Source organism: Arachis stenosperma, chromosome 6 (assembly GCF_014773155.1).
Source record: "Arachis stenosperma cultivar V10309 chromosome 6, arast.V10309.gnm1.PFL2, whole genome shotgun sequence".
Classification (NCBI taxonomy): Eukaryota; Viridiplantae; Streptophyta; class Magnoliopsida; order Fabales; family Fabaceae; genus Arachis; species Arachis stenosperma.
The window spans coordinates 98,564,046-98,586,175 of NC_080382.1; positions in this window are offsets into that span (position 1 = coordinate 98,564,046).

A 22,130-nucleotide genomic window follows, 5' to 3' on the forward strand; every position below is an offset into this window, starting at 1 on the left:
CCACATCAATATAATTAAATTAAAGTCAAGGATAAATTCGAAATTCATGTACTTCTTGTTCTTTTGAATTAAAACATATTTCATTTAAGAGAGGTGAAGGACTAATGGATTTTATTCATAGCTTTAAGACATGGTTACTACATACTAATGATCATGAAGTAGAGACACAAAATATAGATAAACATAACATAGAAACCGAAAAACAGAAAGAAATAAGAACAAGGAATGAATCCACCTTAGTGGCGTCTTCTTCTTGAAGGACCAACAATGTCCTTAAGCTCTTTGATGAGCGGATAATTTATACGCTTTTTGGCATTGTTTTTATATAGTTTTTAGTAAGTTTGAGCTACTTTTTGGGATGTTTTCCTTAGTTTTTATGTTAAATTCACATTTCTGGACTTCACTATGAGTTTGTGTGTTTTTCTGTGATTTCAGGTAAATTCTGACTGAAATTGAGGGATTTGAGCAAAACTCTGAAAAAGGCTGACAAAAGGACTGCTGATGCTGTTGGATTCTGACCTCCCTGCACTCGAAATGGATTTTCTGGAGCTACAGAATTCTAAATGGCGCGCTCTCAACGGCGTTGGAAAGTAGACATCCAGGGCTTTCCAGCATATATAATAGTCCATGCTTTATTCGAAGAATGACGACGTAACTTGGCGTTAAACGCCAAGTTCATACTGCTGTCTGGAGTAAAACGCCAGAAAGACGTCATGATCCGGAGTCAAACGCCCAAAACACGTCATAACCTGAAGTTTGACGCCAAGAAATGCCTCTACACGTGGATTGATCAAGCTCAGCCCAAACACACACCAAGTGGGCCCCGGAAGTGGATTTATGCATCAATTACTTACTCATGTAAACCCCAGGAGCTAGTTTATTATAAATAGAACATTTAACTATTGTATTAGTCGTCTTTTGACCACGTACATCTTTGGTCTCAGTTTTGTTTTATTCTTCATCTTAGGAGATCATTGATCACGTTTAGGGGGCTGGCCATTCGGCCATGCCTGGACCTCTCTCACTTATGTATTTTCAACGGTGGAGTTTCTGCACACCATAGATTAAGGGTATGGAGCTCTGCTGTACCTCAAAGATTAATGAAGTTCTATTTTCTTTTATTCAATTCCTCTTTTATTCTTATTCCAAGATATTCATTCGTACCCAAGAACATGATGAATGTGATGAGCTAATAACTCTCATCATCATTCTCACTTATGAGCGCGCGTGATTGACAACCACTTACGTTCTACATGCAACACAAGCTTGAATGTGTATCTCTTAGATTCCCCAACAGAATCTTCGTGGTATAAGCTAGATAGATGGCGGCATTCATCTGGATCCGGAAAGTCCAACCTTGTCTGTGGTGTTCCGAGTAGGATCCTGGGAATCCGGAAAGTCTCACCTTGTCTGTGGTATTCCGAGTAGGATTCCGTTCATGAATGACTGTGACGTGCTTCAAACTTTAACCTGCTGGGCGTTAGTGACAAACGCAAAAGAGGGATTCTATTCCAGTAGGAGCGGGAACCAACCGGTGATTGGCCGTACTGTGACAGAGTGCGTGCATTAGCTTTCACTGCGAGGATGGGATGTAGCTATCAACCATGGGTGATGCCTCCAGACTGGTTAGCTGTGCGAGTGACAGCCGCACAGGTTATTTCCCCGAGAGGAATGAAAGTAGCCACAGCTGATAGTGAACCCCTATACAAAGCTTGCCATGGAAAGGAGTAAGAAGGATTGAGTAGAAGCAATGGGAAGGCAGGCGTCCGAGAGCTCTACAGCATCTCCATTCCGCTTATCTGAAATTCCCACCAATGAATCTGCATAAGTATCTATATCCCTTTTATTATTCCTTTTTATTAGAACAATCCAATTATCACTATTACAAATGTTCAATCCGCCTAACTGAGATTTACAAGGTGACCATAGCTTGCTTCATACCAACAATCTCTGTGGATTCGACCCTTACTCACGTAAGGTTATTACTTGGACGACCCAGTACACTTGCTGGTTAGTTGAACGGAGTTGTGACTTCAAATAAGGACAATTATTGAATAAATCCAATTACAATGAATCAGATCAAAGAATAGTGATCACAATTTCGTCTACCAAGTTTTTGGCGCCGTTGCCGGGGAACAATCAATTTCGAACAACAATTCAAACAATTGTTTCCAACCCACAATGGTGCCAAGTTTTTAATCCGGCAACAACACCAAGTTTTTGGCGCCGTTGCCGGGGATTGTTCGAGTATGGACAACTGACGGTTCATCTTGTTGCTCAGATTAGGTAATTTTCTTTTCAAAAATCTTTTTCAAGAATTTTTCTTTTATTTTTTCGTTTTTCCAAAACTTTATTTTCGAAAATATTAAATAAAAATCCAAAAAAATTAGAAAATCATAAAAATCAAAATATTTTGTGTTTCTTGTTTGAGTTTTGAGTCAATTTTTAAGTTTGGTGTCAATTGCATGCTTTAAAAATTTTTCTTGCATTTTTTCGAAAATCCATGCATTCATAGTGTTCTTCATGATCTTCAAGTTGTTCTTGACAAGTCCTCTTGTTTGATCTTGATGATTTCTTGTTTTGTGTTGTTTGTTGTTTTTCATGTGCATTTTTGCATTCATATTTTCCATGCATTAAAAATTTCTAAGTTTGGTGTCTTGCATGTTTTCTTTGCATCAAAAATTTTTGAAAAATATGTTCTTGATGTTCATCATGATCTTCAAAGTGTTCTTGGTGTTCATCTTGACATTCATAGCATTCTTGCATGCATCTTGTGTCTTGATCCAAAATTTTCATGTTTTGGGTCATTTTGTGTTTTTCTTTAAAAATTCAAAAATCAAAAATATCTTTTCCTTATTTCCCTCCACAATTTCGAAATTTTGGGTTGACTTGGTCAAAAGATTTTTAAAATTAGTTGTTTCTTACAAGTCAAGTCAAAATTTCAATTTTAAAAATCTTATCTTTTCAAAATTTTTTTCAAAATCATATCTTTTTCAAAATTTTTTATTTATTTTCGAAAATTTCAAAAATATTTTTCAAATATTTTCAAAATCTTTTTCTTATCTTTATATGTAATTTTCGAAAATTCACTAATAATTAATGTGATTGGTTCAAAAATTTGAAGTTTGTTACTTTCTTGTTAAGAAAGGTTCAATCTTTAAGTTCTAGAATCTTATCTTGTAGTTTCTTGTTAGTGAAGTAAATAATTTTTAAATTTTTGAATTAAATCTTTTTATCTTTTATGTTATCTTTTTCAAAAATTTTATCTTTTTTCAAAATTTGATTTTAAAATATCTTATCCAACTTACTATCTTCTTATCTTTTTAAATTTTGATTTCAAATCTTTTTCAATCAACTAACTAACTTTTTGTTTGTTTCTTATCTTTTTCAAAACCACCTAACTACTTCTCTCTCTTCTATTTTCGAAAATATCTCCCTCCTTTTTCAAAAATTCTTTTTAATTAATTAATTGTTTTATGTTTTAATTTTGATTACAATTTATTTTTAATTTTCGAAAATTACTAACTCTTTTTCAAAATTATTTTCGAAATCTCCCTCCTCTTTCTTCTTCTATTTAATTATTTAATTACTAACATTTCTCTTCACCTCTCTTCATTCATATCTTAACATCTCATCTCACATCTCTACCATCCTCACAGTTGTGTTTCTTCCATTACATTACATTCTTTGTCTACCCCTTTCTTCTTCTACTAAAGGAATCTCTATACTGTGACATAGAGGATTCCTTTTTCTTTTCTTGTTTTCTCCTCTTTCATATGAGCAGGAACAGGGATAAAGGCACTCTTGTTGAAATTGATCCAGAACCTGAAAGGACTCTGAAGAAAAAATTAAGAGAAGCTAAACAATCCAAAAACGTCTTTAAGAGAAACAACCTTTCAGAAAATTTCGAACAAGAGAAAGACATGGCAGAAGAAAATAATAATAATAATGCAAGGAGAATGCTTGGAGACTTCACAAAGCCAACGTCCAAATTTGATGGAAGAAGCATCTCCATTCCTGCCATTGGAGCCAATAACTTTGAGCTTAAGCCTCAACTAGTTGCTTTAATGCAACAAAACTGCAAGTTTTATGGACTTCCATTTGAAGATCCTTACCAGTTTTTAACTGAGTTCTTGCAGATCTGTGACACTGTAAAGACAAATGGAGTTAATCCTGAAGTCTACAGACTCTTGCTTTTCCCTTTTGCTGTAAGAGACAGAGCTAGAGTATGGTTGGATTCACAACCCAAGGATAGCCTGGACTCATGGGATAAGCTTGTCACTGCATTCTTAGACAAGTTCTTTCTCCTCAAAAGCTGAGCAAGCTGAGAGTGGATGTTCAAACCTTCAAACAAAAAGATGGTGAATCCCTCTATGAAGCTTGGGAAAGATACAAGCAGCTGACCAAGAGATGTCCATCTGACATGTTTTCTGAATGGACCATATTAGATATATTCTATTATGGTCTCTCTGAATTTTCGAAAATGTCATTGGACCACTCTGCAGGTGGATCTATTCACCTGAAGAAAATGCCTGAAGAGGCTCAAGAACTCATTGACATGGTTGCAAACAACCAGTTCATGTACACCTCTGAGAGGAATTCCGTGAACAATGGGGTACCTCAGAAGAAAGGAGTTCTTGAAATTGATGCTCTGAATGCCATATTGGCTCAGAACAAAATGTTGACTCAACAGGTCAACATGATCTCTCAGAATTTGAATGGATTGCAACATGCATCCAATAGTACTAGAGAGGTAGCTTCTGAAGAAGCTTATGATCCTGAGAACCCTGCCATGGCAGAGGTTAATTACTTAGGTGAACCTTATGGAAACACCTATAACTCATCATGGAGAAATCATCCAAATTTCTCCTGGAAGGATCAACAAAAACCTCAACAAGGTTTTAACAATGGTGGACGTGCAAGGCTGAATAATAGTAAGCCATATCCATCATCTTCTCAGCAACAGACAGAGAACTCTGGACAAAACAATTCTAATTTAGCCAACATAGTCTCTGATCTGTCAAAGGCCACTTTCAGTTTCATGAATGAAACAAGATCCTCCATTAGAAATTTGGAGGCACAAGTGGGCCAGCTGAGTAAGAAAGTTATTGAAACTCCTCCCAGTATTCTCCCAAGTAATACAGAAGAAAATCCAAAAGGAGAGTGCAAGGCCATTGATGTGATCAAAATGGCCGAATGCACAAAGGAGGAGGAGGACGAAAATCCTAGTGAGAAAGACCTCCTGGGACGTCCTTCAAGCATGAAGGAGTTTCCTATTAAGGATCCAGAGGAATCTGAGGCTCATCTAGAGACCATAGAGATCCCATTAAATCTCCTTCTGCCATTCATGAGCTCTGAAGAATATTCATCCTCTGAAGAGGATGAAGATGTGATTGGAGAGCAAGCTGCTCTATATTTAGGAGCTATCATGAAGCTGAATGCCAAACTGTTTGGTAATGAGACTTGGGAAAGTAAACCTCCCTTGCTCATTAGTGAACTAGACACTTGGATTCAGAAAACTCTACCTCAAAAGAAACAAGATCCTGGCAAGTTCTTAATACCTTGTACCATTGGCACCATGAGCTTTGAAAAAGCTCTATGTGATCTGGGGTCAGGGATAAATCTTATGCCACTCTCTGTAATGGAGAAGATGGGGATCATTGAGGTACAACCTGCCTTGTTCTCATTACAATTGGCAGATAAGTCCATAAGACAAGCTTATGGATTAGTAGAGGACGTGCTAGTAAAGGTTGAAGGCCTTTACATCCCTACTGATTTCATAATCCTAGATACTAGGAAGGAAGATGATGAATGCATCATCCTAGGAAGACCTATCCTAGCCACAGCAGGAGCTGTGATAGATGTCAACAGAGGTGAATTAGTCCTTCAATTGAATGGAGAATACCTTGTGTTTAAAGCACATGGCCATCCCTCTATGACAAAAGAGAGTAAGCATGAAGAGCTTCTCTCAGTTCAAGGTCAAGCAGAGCCCACACAGTCAAACTCTAAGTTTGGTGTTGTGAGGCCACAACCAAACTCTAAGTTTGGTGTTCAAACCCCATATCCAAACTCTAAGTTTGGTGTTGGGAATACTACACACTAAATTGACCTGATCACCATGTGGCTCCATGAGAGTCACTGTCAAGCTATTGACATTAAAGAAGCGCTTGTTGGGAGGCAACCCAATTTTATTATCTAATTTATTTATTTTGTTTCTTTGTTATTTTGTGTTTTATTAGGTACATGATCATGAGGAGTCACGAAAAAATCAAAAAAATTAAAAACAGAGTCAAAAACAGAAGAAAAAAATTTTTTACCCAGGGGACGCACGGGCTGGCGTTCAACGCCCAGAAGGAGCATCTTTCTGGCGTTCAACGCCAGAACAGAGCATCTTTCTGGCGTTGAACGCCCAAAACAAGCAACAACCTGGCGTTTAACGCCAGGATGCGCACACAGAGGACAATCTGGCGCTGAACGCCAGAAACAAGCATGAAACTGGCGTTCAACGCCAGAAACATGCATAACATGGGCGTTTAACGCCCAGAACGTGCATCAATGGGCGTTTGAACGCCAGAATGATGCATCAAGGCATGTTACATGCCTATATGGTGAAAGAATGGTATTTGTTTTCACCTCAGGATCTGTGGATCCCACAGGATCCTCACCTCAGGATCTGTGGACCCCACAGGATCCCCACCTACCACATTTCTTTTAATCCTAATCACATCCAAATCTCATTCTCAATGTCACACTTCCCAAAAACCTTCACCTATCACCTCAATTCCTCTTCTCAATTACCCCATTCACCATTCACATCATCCTCCTCTTCCCCATAAACCCCACCTACCTCCACTACATTCAAATTCAATTTCCCACCCATTCCCACCCAAAATGGCCGAAACCCAACCCTCCCACCTCCCTATAAATACCCTTCTTTTCTTTTACATTTTCACACAACACAAACCCACATTCTCCCACATAACCGAACCCTCTCTTCTCCCTCTCTCCATATTTTCTTCTTCTTCTTCTACTCTTCTTTTCTTTTTTTTGCTCGAGGGCGAGCAAACTTTAAGTTTGGTGTGGTAAAAAGCCTAAGCTTTTTTATTTTTCATTCACCATCAATGGCACCTAAGACCGGAGTTTCCTCAAAGAAAGAAAAAGGGAAAGCAAAAGCTTCTTCCTCCGAGTCATGGGAGAGGGAGAGATTCATCTCCAAGAGCCATCAAGACCACTTCTATGATGTTGTGGCAAAGAAGAAAGTGATCCCTGAGGTCCCTTTCAAGCTCAAGAAGAATGAGTATCCGGAAATCCGACATGAAATTCAAAAAAGAGGTTGGGAAGTCTTAGCCAACCCCATGCAACAAGTCGGAATTCTCATGGTTCAAGAGTTCTATGCCAATGCATGGATCACTAGAAACCATGACCAAAGTATGAACCCAAGCCCAAAGAATTATCTCACAATGGTTAGGGGGAAATACTTGGATTTTAGTCCGGAAATTTTCGAACAAGAGAAGGAGATGGCAGCCGAAAATAATAATAATGCAAGGAGAATGCTTGGTGACTTCACAAAACCAACGTCCAAGTTTGATGGAAGAAGCATCTCCATTCCTGCCATTGGAGCCAATAACTTTGAGCTTAAGCCTCAACTAGTTGCTCTAATGCAACAAAACTGCAAGTTTTATGGACTTCCATCTGAAGATCCTTATCAGTTTTTAACTGAATTCTTGCAGATCTGTGAGACTGTAAAGACGAATGGAGTTGATCCTGAAGTCTACAGACTCATGCTTTTCCCCTTTGCTGTAAGAGACAGAGCTAGAATATGGTTGGATTCACAACCCAAGGATAGCCTGGACTCATGGGATAAGCTGGTCACTGCCTTCTTGGATAAATTCTTTCCTCCTCAAAAGCTGAGCAAGCTGAGAGTGGATGTTCAAACCTTCAAACAAAAAGATGGTGAATCCCTCTATGAAGCTTGGGAAAGATACAAGCAGCTGACCAAAAGATGTCCATCTGACATGTTTTCAGAATGGACCATATTAGATATATTCTATTATGGTCTCTCTGAATTTTCGAAAATGTCATTGGACCATTCTGCAGGTGGATCTATTCACCTGAAGAAAACGCCTGAAGAGGCTCAAGAACTCATTGACATGGTTGCAAACAACCAGTTTATGTACACCTCTGTGAGGAATTCCGTGAACAATGGGGTACCTCAGAAGAAAGGAGTTCTTGAAATTGATGCTCTGAATGCCATATTGGCTCAGAACAAAATGTTGACTCAACAGGTCAACATGATCTCTCAAAATCTGAATGGACTGCAACATGCATCCAATAGTACTAGAGAGGCAGCTTCTGAAGAAGCTTGTGATCCTGAGAACCCTGCCATGGCAGAGGTTAATTACTTAGGTGAACCTTATGGAAACACCTATAACTCATCATGGAGAAATCATCCAAATTTCTCCTGGAAGGATCAACAAAAACCTCAACAAGGTTTTAACAATGGTGGACGTAATAGGCTGAACAATAGTAAGCCATATCCATCATCTTCTCAGCAACAGACAGAGAACTCTGAATAAAACACTTCTAATTTAGCCAATATAGTCTCTGATCTGTCAAACGCCACTTTCAGTTTCATGAATGAAACAAGATCCTCCATTAGAAATTTGGAGGCACAAGTGGGCCAGCTGAGTAAGAAAGTTATTGAAACTCCTCCCAGTACTCTCCCAAGCAATACAGAAGAGAATCCAAAAGGAGAGTGCAAGGCCATTGATTTAATCAAAGTGGCCGAATGCACTAGGGAGGAGGAGGACGAAAATCCTAGTGAGAAAGACCTCCTGGGACGTTCCTCAAGCAAGAAGGAGTTTCCTATTAAGGATCCTGAGGAATCTGAGGCTCACCTAGAGGCCATAAAGATTCCTTTAAATCTCCTTCTGCCATTCATGAGCTCTGAAGAATATTCATCCTCTGAAGAGAATGAAGATGTGACTGGAGAGCAAGTTGCTCAATACTTAGGAGCTATCATGAAGCTGAATGCCAAGCTGTTTGGTAATGAGACTTGGGAAAGTGAACCTCCCTTGCTCATTAGTGAACTAGATACTTGGATTCAGAGAACTCTACCTCAAAAGAAACAAGATCCTGGCAAGTTCTTAATACCTTGCACCATTGGCACCATGAGCTTTGAAAAAGCTCTATGTGATCTTGGGTCAGGGATAAATCTTATGCCACTCTCTGTAATGGAGAAGCTGGGAATCATTGAGGTACAACCTGCCTTGTTCTCATTGCAATTGGCAGATAAGTCCATAAGACAAGCTTATGGAATAGTAGAGGACGTGCTAGTAAGGGTTGAAGGCCTTTACATCCCTACTGATTTCATAATCCTAGACACTAGGAAGGAAGATGATGAATGCATCATCCTAGGAAGACCTTTCCTAGCCACAGCAGGAGCTGTGATAGATGTCAACAGAGGTGAGTTAGTCCTTCAATTGAATGGGGATTACCTTGTGTTTCAGGCACATGGCCATCCCTCTGTGACAAAAGAGAGTAAGCATGAAGAACTTCTCTCAGTTCAGAGTCAAGAAGAGCCCACACAGTCAAACTCTAAGTTTGGTGTTGTGAAGCCACAACCAAACTCTAAGTTTGGTGTCCAAACCCCATATCCAAACTCTAAGTTTGGTGTTGGAAATATCACACTTGAGTTGACCTGATCACCTTGTGGCTCCATGAGAGCCACTGTCAAGCTACTGACATTAAAGAAGCGCTTGTTGGGAGGCAACCCAATTTTATTTATCTAATTTTATTTTATTTTGTTTCTTTGTTATTTTTGTGTTTAATTAGGTACATGATCATGAGGAGTCACGAAAAAAATCAAAAAAATTAAAAACAGAGTCAAAAATAGAAGAAAAAAATTTTCACCCTGGAGGACGCACGGGCTGGCGTTCAACGCCCAGAAGGTGCATCTGGCCGGCGTTCAACGCCAGAACAGAGCACCATTCTGGCGCTGAACGCCCAAAACAAGCAACAACCTGGCATTAAACGCCAGGATGGTGCACAGCAAGGACAAACTGGCGCTGAACGCCAGGAACAAGCATGAAACTGGCGTTCAACGCCAGAAACATGCATTACATGGGCGTTGAACGCCCAGAACGTGCACCAATGGGCGTTTGAACGCCAGAATGGTGTGCCAAGGCACTTTACATGCCTAGTTGGTTCAGGAATGGTATTTCTTGACACTTCAGGATCTGTGAACCTCACAGGATCCCCATCTACCTCGCCCTATCTCTCTATATTCATGGTTATCCCTTCTTCATTCACCACTCACCCTTTCCCATAAACCCCACTCACCTTCAAAATTTAAAATTCCTTCCCACCCAATCCCACCCATATAGCCAAATCCATCTCCCCTCACTCACCTCCATTTTTTTTTCTTCTTCTTCTTCTTCTCTTCTTTCTTCTTCTCTTGCTCGGGGGCGAGCAATATTTTAAGTTTGGTGTGGTAAAAGCATAGCTTTTTTTTTGCTTTCCATTACCATTAATGGCACCTAAGGCCAGAAACCTCAAAGGGAAGACAAAAGCTTCCACCTCTGAGTTATGGGAGATGGAAAGACTAAAAATATAAGCCGTCATAGCTCAGTGGTAGAACATGTGGCTGCAAATCAAGAGATCCCTGAGATACCTCAGGGGATAAGTTATCCTCCACACAAATATTGGAAGCAACTAAGGGTGGAACATCATGAGCACTCCAGAAATAAGAGAAGAGCAAAAAAGCAACAAAGGCAAGGAAGAGACATAAAGGAGCTCAAAGAGCACCATTGGACCTTCAAAAAGGCGCCACCTTCACTCAGGTGGATTCATTCCTTGTTCTTATTTCTTCCTGTTTTTCGGTTTTTAATTATGGTGTTTATATATGTTTTGTGTCTTTATTTCATGATCATTAGTATGTAACCATGCCTTAAAGCTATGAATAAAATCCATTAGTCCTTCACCTCTCTTAAAAGAAAAATGTTTTAATTCAAAAGAACAAGAAGTACATAAGTTTCGAAATTATTATTGAATTTAGTTTAATTATATTGATGTGGTGACAATGCTTTTTGTTTTCTGAATGAATGATTGAACAGTGCATATGTCTTTTGATCTTGTTGTTTATGAGTGTTAAAATTGTTGGTTCTTGAAAGAATGATGAACAAAGAGAAATGTTATTGATGATCTGAAAAACATCATGAAATTGATTCTTGAAGCAAGAAAAAGCAGTGAAAAAAGAAGAAGCATTCGAAAAAAAAATGGAGCTAAAAAGAGTATATAGAAAAAGAAGGAGCAGTAGAAAAAGCCAATAGCCCTTAAAACCAAAAGGCAAGGGTAAAAAGGATCCAAGGCTTTGAGCATCAATGGATAGGAGGGCCCAAGGAAATTAAATTCGGACCTAAGCGGCTAAATCAAGCTGTCCCTAACCATGTGCTTGTGTCATGAAGGTCCAAGTGAAAAGCTTGAGACTGAGTGGTTAAAGTCGTGATCCAAAGCAAAAGAGTGTGCTTAAGAGCTCTGGACACCACTAACTGGGGACTTTAGCAAAGCTGAGTCACAATCTGAAAAGGTTCACCCAGTTATGTGTCTGTGGCATTTGTGTATCCGGTGGTAATACTGGAAGACAAAGTGCTTAGGGCCACGGCCAAGACTCATAAGTAGCTGTGTTCAAGAATCAACATGCTCAACTAAGAAAGTCAATAACACTATCTGAAATTCTAAGTTCCTAGAGAAGCCAATCACTCTGAACTTCAAAGGAAAAAGTGAGATGCCAAAACTGTTCAGAAGCAAAAAGCTACAAGTCCCGCTCATGTAATTAAATTAATATTCATTGATATTTTGGACTTTATAGTATATTCTCTTCTTTTTATCCTACTTGATTTTCAGTTGCTTGGGGACAAGCAACAATTTAAGTTTGGTGTTGTGATGAGCGGATAATTTATACGCTTTTTGGCATTGTTTTTAGGTAGTTTTTAGTAAGTTCAAGCTACTTTTAGGGATGTTTTCCTTAGTTTTTATGTTAAATTCACATTTCTGGACTTTACTATGAGTTTGTGTGTTTTTCTGTGATTTCAGGTAAATTCTGACTGAAATTGAGGGATTTGAGCAAAACTCTAAAAAAAGGCTGACAAAAGGACTGCTGATGCTGTTGGATTCTGACCTCCCTGCACTCGAAATGGATTTTCTGGAGCTACAGAACTCTAAATGGCGCGCTCTCAACGGCATTGGAAAGTAGATATCCAGGGCTTTCCAGCAATATATAATAGTCCATACTTTATTCGAAGAATGACGACGTAACTTGGCGTTGAACGCCAAGTACACGCTCCTTTCTGGAGTTAAACGCCAGAAAAACGTCATGATCCGGAGTTGAACGCCCAAAACACGTCATAACTCAAAGTTCAACTCCAAGAGAAGCCTCAGCTCGTGGATTGATCAAGCTCAGCCCAAACATACACCAAGTGGGCCCCGAAAGTGGATTTATGCATCAATTACTTACTCATGTAAACCCTAGTAGCTAGTCTAGTATATATAGGACACTTATCTATTGTATTAGACATCTTTGGTCTCAGTTTTGTTTTATTCTTCATCCTAAGAGGCTATTGATCACGTTTTAGGGGGCTGGCCATTCGGCCATGCCTGAACCCTTTGCTTATGTATTTTCAACGGTGGAGTTTCTGCACACCATAGATTAAGGGTGTGGAGCTCTGCTGTACCTCAAGTATTAATGAAGTTCTATTTTCTTTTATTCAAATCTCTCTTATTCTTATTCCAAAATATTCATTCGTACCCAAGAACATGATGAATGTGATGAGTTAGATAACCCTCATCACCATTCTCACTTATGAACGCGCGTGATTGACAACCACTTCCGTTCTACATGCAACAGGAGCTTGAATGTGTATCTCTTAGATTCCCCAACAGAATCTTCGTGGTATAAGCTAGATAGATGGCGGCATTTATGAGGATCCGGAAAGTCCAACCTTGTCTGTGGTGTTCCGAGTAGGATCCTGGGAATCCGGAAAGTCTACCTTGTCTGTGGTGTCCGAGTAGGATTCCGGTAATGAATGACTGTGACGTGCTTCAAACCTGTAACCTGCTGGGCGTAGTGACAACACAAAAGAATCAATGGATTCTATTCCAGTAGGGGATGGAACCAACCGGTGATTGGCCGTACTGTGACAGAGTGCGTGAGCATTAGCTTTCACTGCGAGGATGGGATGTAGTCATCAGCCATGGGTAATGCCTCCAGACTGGTTAGCTGTGCGAGTGACAGCCGCATAGGATATTTCCCCGAGAGGATTGAAAGTAGCCACAGCTGATGGTGAACCCCTATACAAAGCTTGCCATGGAAAGGAGTAAGAAGGATTGAGTAGAAGCAGTGGGAGAGCAGGCGTCCGAGAGCTCTATAGCATCTCCATTCCGCTTATCTGAAATTCCTACCAATGAATCTACATAAGTATTCTATCCTTTTTATTATTCCTTTTTATTTATTATTTAATCCAATAAAATATCATGTTTAAATTCGCCTGACTGAGATCTACAAGGTGACCATAGCTTGCTTCATACCAACAATCTCTGTGGATTCGACCCTTACTCACGTAAGGTATTACTTGGACGACCCAGTACACTTGCTGGTTAGTTGAACGAAGTTGTGAAGAAAATAAACAGTGCCCTAAGGGTATATGCCAAAGCTCAAAAGATAGAATAAAATTTATACAACTTAAGAATGTTGAATCACAATTTCGTCCACCAGGAACGCCAACCTCACATTTTCCAGACTAAAATCTAAGTATTTCCCCCGAACCATTGTGAGATAATTCTTTGGACTCGGGTTCATACTTTGATCATGGTTCCTAGTGATCCATGCATTGGCATAGAACTCTTGAACCATTAAGATTCTGACTTGTTGCATGGGGTTGGTTAGGACTTCCCAACCTCTTCTTCGGATCTCATGTCAGATCTCCGGATACTCATTTTTCTTGAGCTTGAAAGGGACCTCAGGGATCACCTTCTTCTTTGCCACAACATCATAGAAGTGGTCTTGGTGGCTTTTGGAGATGAATCTTTCCATCTCCCATGACTCGGAGGTGGAAGCTTTTGTCTTCCCTTTTCCTTTTCTAGAGGATTCTCCGGCCTTAGGTGCCATTGATGGTAATGGAAAAACAAAAAGCTTATGCTTTTACCACACCAAACTTAAAATATTGCTCGCCCTCGAGCAAGAGAAGAAAGAAGAGAAGAAGAAGAAGAAGAAAATATTGAGGAGAAGGGGAGTGTGGGTTTCGGCCAAGGTAAAGAAGAGGGGGTTGTGTTGTGTGAAAATGAAGTGGAATGGAGGGGTTTATATAGGGAAAGGGTAGAGGGTAGGTTCGGCCATTTTAGGGTGGGTTTGGGTGGGAAAGTGTTTTTCAATTTTTAAAGGTAGGTGGGGTTTATGGGGAAGAGTGGATGGATGTGAGTGGTGAAGAGGTGATGGGGAAGAGAGATTGAGGTGATTGGTGAAGGGTTTTGGGAAGTGTGACATGGGGGAGAGTGTAAATAGGATTAGGAGGTAAGGTGGGAATATGTTAAGTGGGGATCCTGTGGGGTCCACAGATCCTGAGATGATCATGTGGGGTCCACAGATCCTGAGGTGTCAAGGAATTCCATCCCTGCACCAAATAGGCATGTAAAATGCCTTTGCATACCATTTTGGCGTTTAAACGCCGAGGTGATGCACGTTCTGGGCGTTCAACGCCCATGTAAAGCATGTTCTGGGCGTTCAACGCCCATGTAAAGCATGTTCTGGGCGTTCAACGCCCATGTAACGCATGTTTCTGGCGTTGAACGCCAGTTCCATGCTTGTTACTGGCGTTCAGCGCTAGCTTTTCTCAAGGCACATTCCTGGCGTTCAAACGCCAGAATGTTGCTTGTTTCTGGCGTTCAGCGCCAGATTCATGCTCTGTTCTGGCGTTGAACGCCAGCCAGATGCTCCTTACTGGCGTTGAACGCCAGTCTGTCCTTCCTCCAGGGTGTGATTTTTCTTCTACTATTTTTGATTCTGTTTTTAATTTTTTATATTTTTTTTCGTGACTCCACATGATCATGTACCTAATAAAACACAAAATAACAATAGAATAAAATAAAATAAAAATTAGATAAATAAAATTGGGTTGCCTCCCAACAAGCGCTCCTTTAATCTCAATAGCTTGACAGTGGGCTCTCTTGGAGCCACAAGGTGATCAGGTCAATATTGTATAGTCCCAACACCAAACTTAGAGTTTGGATATGGGGTCTTAACACCAAACTTAGAGTTTGGTTGTGGCCTCCCAACACCAAACTTAGAGTTTGACTGTGGGGGTTCTTCTTGACTCTGAACTGAGAGAAGCTCTTCATGCTTACTCTCTTTTGTCACAGAGGGATGGCCATGTGCCTTAAACACAAGGTAGTCCCCATTCAATTGAAGGACTAATTCACCTCTGTTGACATCTATCATAGCTCCTGCTGTGGCTAGGAAAGGTCTTCCAAGGATGATGCATTCATCCTCTTCCTTCCTAGTGTCTAAGATTATGAAATCAGCAGGGATGTAAAGGCCTTCAACCTTTACTAACACGTCCTCTACTATTCCATAAGCTTGTCTTAATGACTTGTCTGCCAATTGTAATGAGAACAAGGCAGGTTGTACCTTAATGATCCCCAGCTTCTCCATGACAGAGAGTGGCATAAGATTTATCCCTAACCCTAGATCACATAGAGCTTTTTCAAAGGTCATGGTGCCTATGGTACAAGGTATTAAGAACTTGCCAGGATCTTGTCTCTTTTGAGGTAAAATTTGCTTAATCCAGGTATCTAGTTTATTAATGAGCAAGAGAGGTTCACTTTCCCAAGTCTCATTACCAAACAACTTGGCATTCAGCTTCATGATAACTCCTAAATATTAAGCAACTTGCTCTCCAGTCATATCTTCATCCTCTTCAGAGGAAGAATAGTCTTCAGAGCTCATAAATGGCAGAAGGAGATTTAATGGAATCTCTATGGTCTCTATATGAGCCTCAGATTCCTTTGGATCCTTAATAGGAAACTTCTTCTTGCTTGAGAGACGTCCCAGGAGGTCTTCCTCACTAGGATTTTCGTCCTCCTCCTCCCTTGTGCTTTCGGCCATATTGATTAAATCAATGGCCTTGCACTCTCCTTTTGGATTCTCTTCTGTATTGCTTGGGAGAATACTGGGAGGAGTTTCAATGACTTTCTTACTCAGCTGGCCCACTTGTGCCTCCAGATTTCTGATGGAGGATCTTGTTTTACTCATGAAACTGAAAGTGGCCTTTGACAGATCAGAGACTAGATTGGCTAAATTAGAAGTGTTTTGTTCAGAATTCTCTGTCTGTTGCTGAGAAGATGATGGAAAAGGCTTGCTATTGCTCAGCCTATTGCATCTACCATTGTTAAAACCTTGTTGAGGCTTTTGTTGATCCTTCCATGAGAAATTTGGATGATTTCTCCATGATGAATTGTAGGTGTTTCCATAAGGTTCACCCATGTAATTAACCTCTGCCATTGCAGGGTTCTCAGGATCATAAGCTTCTTCAAAAGCTGCCTCTTTAGTACTGTTGGATGCATTTTTCCATCCATTCAAACTTTGAGAGATCATGTTGACTTGCTGAGTCAACACTTTGTTCTGAGCCAATATGGCATTCAGAGCATCAATTTCAAGAACTCCCTTCCTCTGAGGTGTCCCATCATTCACGGAATTCCTCTCAGAAGTGTACATGAATTGGTTATTTGCAACCATGTCAAAGAGTTCTTGAGCCTCTTTAGGCGTTTTCTTTAGGTGAATAGAGCCACCTGCAGAATGGTCCAATGACATTTTCAAAAACTCAGATAGACCATAATAGAATATATCTAATATGGTCCATTCTGAAAACATGTCAGATGGACACCTTTTGGTCAACTGCTTGTATCTTTTCCAAGCTTCATAGAGGGATTCACCATCTTTTTGTTTGAAGGTCTGAACATCCACTCTAAGTTTGCTCAGCTTTTGAGGAGGAAAGAATTTATCCAAGAAGGCTGTGACCAGCTTATCCCAAGAGTCCAGGCTATCCTTAGGTTGTGAATCCAACCATATTCTAGCTCTGTCTCTTACAGCAAAAGGGAAAAGCATAAGTCTGTAGACTTCAGGATCAACTCCATTTGTCTTAACAGTCTCACAAATCTGCAAGAACTCAGTTAAAAACTGGTAAGGATCTTCAGATGGAAGTCCATAAAACTTGCAGTTCTGTTGCATTAAAGCAACTAGTTGAGGCTTAAGCTCAAAATTATTGGCTCCAATGGTAGGAATGGAGATGCTTCTTCCATCAAATTTGGACGTGGGTTTAGTAAAGTCACCAAGCATCCTCCTTGCATTATTATTATTTTTGGCTGCCATCTCCTTCTCTTGTTCTAATATTTCTGAAAGGTTACCTTTAGATTGTTGTAATTTAGCTTCTCTTAGTTTCCTCTTCAGAGTCCTTTCAGGTTCGGGATCAATTTCAACAAGAGTGCCTTTTTCCTTGTTCCTGCTCATATGAAAGAGAAGAAAACAAGAAAAGAAGGGGGAATCCTCTATGTCACAGTATAGAGATTCCTTTATGTTAGTAGAAAAAGAAAAGGGAGAAGAGTGAAGAAGAGTGGGTTTGGATATTTAGATGAAGAGAGGTGAAGAGAAGTGTTAGTAATTAAATAATTAAATAGAATAAGAAAAGAGAGGGAGAATTTCGAAAATAATTTTGAAAAAAAAGGGTTGGTATTTTCGAAAATTAAAGATAAGATAAGATTAAAATTAAAATTTAAAACAAAAAAAAAAGAATTTTTGAAAAAGAGATGAGATATTTTCGAAAATTAGAGAGGGAAAAGTAGTTAGGTGGTTTTGAAAAAGATAAGAAACAAACAAAAAGTCAAATAATTAGTTGAAAAAGATATTAAAGTCAAATTTGAAAAGATAAGAAGATAAGAAGTTAGATAAGATATTTTGAAATCAAATTTTGAAAAAGATAAAATTTTTGAAAAGGATATGATAAAAGATAAAAAGATTTAATTCAAAAATTTAAAATTAATTACTTCACTAACAAGAAACTACAAGATAAGATTCTAGAACTTAAAGATTGAACCTTTCTTAACAAGAAAGTAACAAACTTCAAATTTTTGAATCAATCACATTAATTATTAGTGAATTTTTGAAAATATGATATAAATATAAGAAAAAGATTTTGAAAAATATTTTGAAAAAATAATTTTGAAATTTTCGAAAAATAGAAAAAAATGAAAAAGATATAATTTTTGAAAAAAAGATTTTGAAAAGATAAGATTTTCAAAATTGAAAATTTGACTTGACTTGTAAGAAACAACTAATTTTGAAAATTTTTTGACTAAGTCAACTCAAAATTTCGAAAATTTGGAGAGAAATAAGAAAAAGATATTTTTTTGATTTTTTTAAATTTTTAATGATGAGAGAGAAAAACAACAAAAATGACCCAAAACATGAAAATTTTGGATCAAAACACAAGATGCATGCAAGAACACTATGAATGTCAAGATGAACACCAAGAATACTTTGAAGATCATGATGAACATCAAGAACATATTTTTGAAAAAATTTTTGATGCAAAGAAAACATGCAAGACACCAAACTTAGAAATCTTTAATGCATGGACTCTAACAAATGAAAAATGTATATGAAAAACAACAAACAACACAAAACAAGAAATCATCAAGATCAAACAAGAGGATTTACCAAGAACAACTTGAAGATCATGAAGAACACTATGAATGCATGGAATTTTCGAAAAATGCAAGAAAAACAAAAAATATTTTTTATTTTTATGATTTTATTAATTTTTTTTGGATTTTTATTAATTTTTTCTCGAAAATAAAGTTTGGAAAAACGAAAAATAAAAGAAAAATTTTGAAAAAGATTTTCGAAAAAGTTTTTGAAAAGAAAATTACCTAATCTGAGCAACAAGATGAACCGTCAGTTGTCCATACTCGAACAATCCCCGGCAACGGCGCCAAAAACTTGGTGGACGAAATTGTGATCAACAATAATGGCTCTTTGGCATGTGCATAAAAATTAACTCAGCACTTTCTTTCCACAACTCCGTTCAACTTAACCAGCAAGTGTACTGGGTCATCCAAGTAATACCTTACGTGAGTAAGGGTCGATCCCACAGAGATTGTTGGTATGAAGCAAGCTATGGTCACCTTGTAAATCTCAGTTAGGCAGATTAAATGATTAAAGATTTCGAAAATTAATAATAAATGGAAAATAAAATAGGATAGAAATACTTATGTAAACCAATAGTGGGAATTTCAGATAGGCGTGTGGAGATGCTAGAATCCTTTCGAATCTCTACTTTCTTATTGCTTTCATCCAATCCTTCTTATTCCTTTCCATGGCAACCTGTATGTAGGGCATCACCATCTTCAATGGCTACTTTTTATCCTCTCGGAAAAATGGTCCTATGCGCTGTCACTGCATGGCTAATCGTCTGGAGGCATCACCCTTGTTGATGGCTACATCCCATCCTCTCAGTGAAAATGGTCCAAATGCTCTGTCACGGGACGGCTAATTATCTGTCGGTTCTCAATCACGCAGGAATAGAATCCCTTGATTCTTTTGCGTCTGTCACTAACGCCCAGCCTTCAGGAGTTTGAAGCTCGTCACAGTCATTCAATACCGGAATCCTACTCGGAATACCACAGACAAGGTTAGACTTTCCGAATTCCCGGGATCCTACTCGGAATACCACAGACAAGGTTAGACTTTCCGGATCCCCATGAATGCCGCCATCTATCTAGCTTATACCACGAAGATTCTGTTGGGGAATCTAAGAGATATGTGCCCGGCCTAAGGTAGAACAGAAGTGGTTGTCAGTCACGCGCGTTCATAGGTGAGAATGATGATGAGTGTCACGGATCATCACGTTCATCAAGTTGAAGTGCAACGTATATCTTAGAATAAGAATAAAAGAGAATTGAATAGAAAGTAATGGTAATTGTATTGAAACTTGAGGTACAGCAGAGCTCCACACCCTTAATCTATGGTGTGTAGAAACTCCACCGTTGAAAATACATAAGTGAAAGGTTCAGGCATGGCCGAATGGCCAGCCCCCTAAAACGTGATCAATGGCCTCCTAAGATGAAGAATAAAACAAAGCTGAGACCAAAGATGAAACATGGTCAAAAGACGTCTAATACAATAGTTAAAAGTACTATATATACTAGACTAGCTACTAGGGTTTACATGAGTAAGTAATTGATGCATAAATCTACTTCCGGGGCCCACTTGGTGTATGCTTGGGCTGAGCTTGATCTATCCACGAGCTGAGGCTTTTATTGGAGTTGAACGCCGAGTTATAGCGTGTTTCTGGCGTTCAACTCCGGGTTATGACGTGTTTCTGGCGTTTAACTCCAGACAGTAGCATGTACTTGGCGTTGAGCGCCACTTTACGTCATCAATTTCCGAATAAAGTATGGGCTATTATGTATTTCTGGAAAGCTCTGGATGTCTACTTTCCAACGCCGTTGAGAGCGTGCCATTTGGAGTTCTGTAGCTCTAGAAAATCCATTTCGAGTGCAGGGAGGTCAGATTCCAACAGCATCAGCAGTCCTTTTGTCAGCCTTTTTCAGAGTTTTGCTCAAGTCCCTCAATTTCAGTCAGAAATTACCTAAAATCACAGAAAAACACACAAACTCATAGTAAAGTCCAGAAATGTGAATTTAACATAAAAACTAATGAAAAAATCCCTAGAAGTAGCTTGAACTTACTAAAAACTACCTAAAAACAATGCCAAAAAGCGTATAAATTATCCGCTCATCAGAAACCCACTAACTTACCTGCAAGTGCACCAGGTCCTACCAAGTAATACCTTACGTGAGTAAGAGTCGATCCCACGAGGGTTGATGGATTAAGCAACAATAGCGTTTGATAGGATTAGTCAGGCAAATAGAAAATAGTGTTTGGAAGTTCAAAAGCATTAACAGTAAATTCGGAATATTAAAGACAGGCAGATAAATAACTTGGGAATAAAATTTTAGGAAAACAGTTAAGGTTTTAGAGTTATCTATTTTTCCGGATTAATTTTTCTTACTAACTATTTTAATCATTCAAGATTTAATTCATGGCAAACTATATGTGACTAGACCCTAATTCCTTAGACCTTCCTAGTCACCTCTAAAATTTATCAACTGCCAATTCCTTGGTCAATTAATTCCAATTAGAGGGTGAAGTTCAAATTCCAGTTTATATGCCATAAAAATCCTAATTATCCAAAAATAAGGGGATTATATGTCGCGTATCCCGTTAAATACAAACAATTAGAAATTTAGGATAATATGTTTTCAAGCTGTTGTTCAAGTAAAGAGCATTTCCAAGTTTTACAAGATCTCAATTAGAACATGGGTCATACTTCCATTCCACCCAAATTCATAAAATAAAGAGCGAAAACAATTATTAAAATATAAATCCATACATAAATTAAAATAGAAAAAGCAATAAAATCAATCCATACAAATAGACAAAGCTCCTAACCTTAACAGTGGAGGTTTAGTTGCTCATGGAATGTGGAATGTAAATTTGTATAGAATTCCCTAATGGAATCCCCCTAATGGAATGTGTCTAATAGAAGAGAAGTCTCCCTTTTTTATAACTAATCCTAATTAATTTGAAATCTAATATTTAAAATTAAGATAATATATTTTCCTATTTTAAAATCAAATTTGAATTTAAATCAGAATTAACTAACTACTCCGCGTCTTGTGACGTGGGGACCACTTGGCTTCACTGGATTTGCGCCAAACTTGGGTGCCAAGATGGGGCCCAGAAATCACCCCTAGTGTTTTCTGTGTTTTCTGCACGTGGCGTATGTCACGCGGACGCGTCAGTCACGTGGACGCATCGCTGGTCTTCTTCGCAAGTCACGCGGGCGCATCGGTCACGCGGACACGTCGCTGAGCACATCGTCAATTCGCGTGTACGCGTCAGTCACGCGCACGCGTCGCCATGGATACCTCCAAATCACGCGCACACGTCAGGCACGCGTGCGCGTCGCTCCTCGCAGCCATCTCCTTTGATTCTTGTGCTGCAGAAACTCTATCAAATC